General features: G+C 38.5%; 1 non-coding gene across 1 annotated transcript; it reads right to left on the bottom strand.

The window, feature by feature from the left end:
- Window positions 1-348: 348 nt before the first annotated feature.
- Trnap-ugg lies at window positions 349-420 on the bottom strand. Its single transcript has one exon. It is a non-coding gene; the product is annotated as a tRNA-Pro (tRNA).
- Between the last annotated feature and the right edge of the window lie 5,015 nt (window positions 421-5,435).

Below are 5,435 nucleotides of genomic sequence, written 5' to 3'. Positions count from 1 at the left end.
CTAAATCAGAATGCCGATCTCAGCTGTGCAAATCTCGGTTAAAGTTCGTTTGCTGACATTTCAGCAAAAGTGACGTTTGTTGTCAGAGGCACCCAGAGGTGCTGCTATAAACAAACTTAATTTTTTGCTGACATATCAGTTGAAATTCATTTGCTGACCACACGGCTGTGCGGATCTCGACAAAAGAATGAAAATTAGCCGAGCTCAACTGAGTGTGTACAAAAATGCAACGATTCACTTTAACTAGAATGAAAACTAATATTGACTAACATTGATTGTAGTTGGTTTGAAGCAAACCTTGATGTATTCACATATGTTTTAGAAATGCTGTAAAAAAAAGAAACATCCGGGCTCAACCGGGATTTGAACCCGGGACCTCTCGCACCCAAAGCGAGAATCATACCCCTAGACCATTGAGCCTCTGATGGTTTGAGTCTTTGCTAACATGATCTGAAATATCGAAAAAATATCAACTAAAGGATCTTAGAGAGATCCCTTTCTACTCATGGGACCACTCTCCCTGGCCCCTGATTATTGCAGTCCACAGACGACTCAGACTGTTTGACCAGCATTGACTTTGCCCCCCGGTTGCTACTCATGTTGGCGCTACGTTTGTCCGTGTGTGATGCTGGTTGACGAACCACATTGACAGTTTGTGAAATCGATTGAACGGTTGGTGAATCGGTCGGCCAAAATCAAACAAATTTTTTTTCTAGCAAATCCACCAGCAGTGCTACCTGTGACTCCATCAGGGATTCCTCCAGGTAATGCTGCAAAATCTCATCGTTTCTGTTACACTGTTTGAACACTGTTTGAAAACCACCTCAACTATATATGAAGAACAATACTGGCACGAAACAAATCGTAGATCTAGTGCGGAGATGTCATTCCATCAAGAGAACTTCAAAAGTTTCCATCAGAAGTTATTGTAAATTCCGTCAGAAATTCCTTCAGAGATTCCATCAGGAATCCCAACACAATTTCCTCCAGAGATTCTATTAAAAGTTTTTACCGGGAGTCCATCAGTAGTTCCTCTAGGGATCAAGAGTTATCCAAAGGATTTAAACACGAGTTCACCCAGGAATTCGATCAGTAGTACTTCTAAAGAATCTATCATGAATTTCACGAAGGATTCCATCAGGAGTTCATTCAGGGTTTCTATCAGGATTTCCTCTAGGTATGTATTCCTTCGGAAGTTCCTTCAGATATTCTACTTCTACCTCTACACAACCAAAAATAGGTTGTAAATTTCAGTTTATTTTCATGCACATATTAGAGCACCAAAATAAACTGAAATATCAACGCCAAATCGCTTATTTTCTTTTATCCGAAAGTACTTTAAATTTACACGACCATGTAACATTCAACCATCTTTAAATGAAAATTAAACGTGCTGTAACAAAATATGATTTTAATTAACTTTTACTATACTCTTCTGTTCACACTACATTGAAATTTGAATATTTCTATCTGAGCGGTTCCACGCCAAATCGGTAAACGATGAAACTCGACTACCTTGGATTCAAATGGAATTTTGCACATAGTTTCGATATAATAGAATAAGTTTTTTTCCACTGGTGGAGAGACCATTTGAAATCAAGAGTAACTTCTGATAAGGGCGTAAATATTTTTAGCATCACCATTTAAAACAAAAATGTACCTCGGAAACCGTTTGTTATGGAGAAAAAGTGTCTGAGGAGGGATGGTAGACAATCAAATAGGCTTTGTAAATAAAATATACACTGAAAACAAATACTTTTTGTTTTCATGAAAAAATCGAAATTAAACCTTAAACACAAATTGCAAAAAATAGGTATCTTCGATTTTTTTCAAATTTTTTTTGTAAAATTTCAATGTAAAACCAGATGTTTAAAGCACAGTTTCAACATGGTGCAACCTAAAATAAAAAAGTTTTTCAAAGAGCAACTTTGGTGCATTTCTGAAAATTCAATTTCTGGCCGTAGAAAAGACGTTTTGATGCTGTATATGATTCTTCACCCAAAAACAATTCAAAATGCTAATAACAATGATCTTCCTAAAACTAGCCGTTTTCAAAATATTTAGGATTCAATTATATTAATTATCCCGTTTCATAAGTTACTCCAGATGCCTCCACCAACAATGTACGTTTATCTCTTTCCACATCAATATCCCATGTTTTAAGGGCAGTTTCAACATTGGTGCAATTTAAAATAAAAAAGTTTTTCTAAGGGGAACTTTGGTGTATTCTGAAAATTCAATTTCTGGTTATAGAAAAGGCGTTTTGATGCTGCCAATATGATTCTTTATCCAAAAACAATTCAAAAATTCTAATATCAATGATCTTTCTATAAGTAACCGCTTCAAGATATTTGGATTGAATTATATTAATATCATAAAACTTAAGAAAATTACGCCCGTTTCTTGCATTATTCCAGATGCTCCATCAACAATGTTCCCCCATTATATGAGATAATTTTCATCTCATATACTTAATACATCTGCGCAGTTTCATCCCAAATCGGAATGGTACATGTCAAAATTTCAGCATTTTATGGACGATTTCGGGTGGAACCGCTCATCTGTGTAGGGATTCTATCAGGAGTTCCCCTAGCAATTCCAATATAAAAGTTTCTCCAGGGATTTTATCAAGATTCCCTACAGATATTCCTCCTGGAATTCCTTCAGAGATTATAGCAGGAGCTCCTCAAGGGAAATGCATCAGGATTTCTTTCACGGATTCCATTAAGGAGCCCCTCTAGAGATTACATGAGGAGTTCCTTAAGGAATACCACATCGAACTCCTCTTAGGATTAGGAGTTTTTTCTAGCAATTTCCATCTGAAGTTTCTTCAGGGATTTCCATCAGGAGTTCCTTTATATATTCCACTTGGAATTTTCTCCAGATGATTCTATCAGGAGTTCCTCTAGAGATTCCATCAGAAGTTCCTTCAGAGATTTCACCTTTAATTCCACCAGAGATTTTTACCAGGTGTTCCTCTAGGGATTCATCAGGAAATCCTCCATGGATTACATAAGGAGTTCCTCCACGGGATTCCATTCGGAGTTTCTTCAGAGTTTCCACCTGAAACTTCTCCAGAGGATTATATCAGGAGTTTCCTCTATGTACTCCATCAGAAGTTCTTTTCAGAGATTTCACCTGTAATTCTTTCCAGAGATCCTATCAGGAGTTCCTCTAAGGATTACATGAGGAGACCTTTTAGGGGTTACATAAGGAGTTCCTCCAATGATTCCATCAGGAGTTCCTTCCAGAATATCTTTAGGAATTCCTCCAAGCATTCTATCAGGAGTTTTTTCATAGATTCCAGCTATAATTCCTCCAGGGATTCCATCACAAGTTTTTTCAGAGATTACACCTGGAACTTCTCTAGGGATTCCATCAGAAATTCCTCTAGCAATTCCATCAGAAGTTTGTTTAAGGATTCCATCAAGAGTTCTTTCAGAGATTCCACCTTGAAATTCTCCATAGATTATATCAGCTGTTTCTAAAGGAAATGCATGTTTTTTTTTTTTTTTTTGAGATTCCCTTAGAAGTTCCTCCAAAGATTCCATCAGGAATATTATTAGGAATTCCTCTAGAAATTTCAATAGGGTTCCTTTAGTTCCTATAGGGATATCATCAGGAGGTGCTTCAGGGATTCCACCTGGAACTCCTTTAAAGATTCTCTCAGGAGTTTCCCTAGCAATTCCGTCAGAAGTTTCTCCAGGGAATCCATCAGGAGTTTCTTCAGAGATTCCACCTGGAATTTCTCCAGAGAATTATATCAGGAGCTCCTCTAGGTATTCCATCAGAAGTACCTTCCGAGGTTCCACCTGAAATTCCTCCACAGTATCTATCAGGAGTTCCTCTAGGGATTCCATCAGGAGATCTTCTAGGGATTACAAAAGGAGTTGCTCAAATGATTCCATCAAGAGTTCCTTCAAGAATATCTTTATGAATGTCTCCAAGGATTCCATCAAAAGATTATCCAGGGATTCCATAAAGGCATTCTATCAGGAGTGCCTTTAGGGTTTCCATCAGAGCACTTCTGGGGATTTCATCAGGTTTTTATCCAGGGATTTCATCAGGAGTTCCACCAGGAACTCCTCCAGAGATTGCATTAGAAGTTCTTCTAGGGATAACATCAGGAGTACTTTTAGGGATTTCATCAGGAGTTTCTACAGGGATTTCATTAGCAGTTCCTTTAGACATTCACTCTGGAATTCTACCAGGGCTTCTATCAAAAGCATATCTAGGGATTCCATCAGGAGTTCCCCTATGTCTTTCCAAAGGAGTTCTTCCAGGGATTGTATCAGGAGTTTGTCGAGGAGTTCCATCAGGAGTTCCTATAGGAATTCAATTCGAAGTTCCTTCAGGGATTCTACCAGGAGTTCCCCCAGAGATTCCATTGGGAGTTCCAGGCATTCTATTGAGAGTTCCTCCAGACATTTAATCAGAAGTCTTCTAGGGATTACATCAGAAGTTCCTGCGGAGATTTCACCAGGAATTCCTCTAGAGATTAAATCAGGAGTTCCTCAAGGAGTTCTATCAGGGTTCTTCTTGGTATTTTATAAGGAGTGCCGCCAGGCATAGTATCAGGATTCCAGCGATTTCATCAGGAGTTCCTATAGACATACCGTCAGAAGTTCCTTCTTCTTCTTGTAGACATAAGGTCCTCACTGGAACGATGCCTTCTTATGAGCACTTCCACAGTTATTAACTGAGAGCTTTCTTGACAAAACTTGCCATTTTCGCATTCGTGTATCGTGTGGCAGTACGATAATGCTCTATGTCCAGGGAAGTCAAGGAAATTTCCATTATGAAAAGATCCTAGACCGACCGGGAATAGAACCCAGACACCTTCAGCTTCAGCATGGCTTTGCTTTGTAGCCGCAAACTCCAACCACTCGGCTAAGGAAATCCCCCAGGAGATCCCTTAAGAGATTCCATTCTCCAGGGATTACTTCAGAAGTTCTTTTAGGGATTTTCAACATGAATTCTTCTAGGGATTTTATCAGAATTTCCTCCAAGGGTTCCTTAAGAAGTTCCTTCAGAGATTCTTCCTGGAATTACTACTGGAATTCTATCAACAGTTACGTAGGGTTTCCATAAGAAGCTCTTCCATCAGAAATTTCTCTAGGGATTTCATCAGAAGTTCTTCATTAGGAGTATCCGCAGGAATTCCATCAGATGTCTTCCATGGATACCATTTGAAATACTGCTAAGATTTCATTGTGAAATTCACCATCTGTAATTTCCATCAGAAGTTTTATCAGGATTTCTTCTAAAGGATTCATCAGGAATTCCTCTAAGGTTGTTCTGGCTCTCATCAAGCTATTTATTATGAATTACACACGAAATTTATTAAGGGATTCTACCAGAATTTTTCTTCCATGTGTTACTCTATGGAAACACTCCAAGCGATTCCTCCAGAAACTCTTCAAGGCAGTCCTCCC

This window comes from Aedes aegypti, unplaced genomic scaffold (assembly GCF_002204515.2).
Source record: "Aedes aegypti strain LVP_AGWG unplaced genomic scaffold, AaegL5.0 Primary Assembly AGWG_AaegL5_hic_scaff_1619_PBJ_arrow, whole genome shotgun sequence".
NCBI classification, from domain to species: Eukaryota; Metazoa; Arthropoda; class Insecta; order Diptera; family Culicidae; genus Aedes; species Aedes aegypti.
Note: the sequence above shows the minus strand (reverse complement) of the source record. Positions and strands in the feature narration are given on the sequence as shown.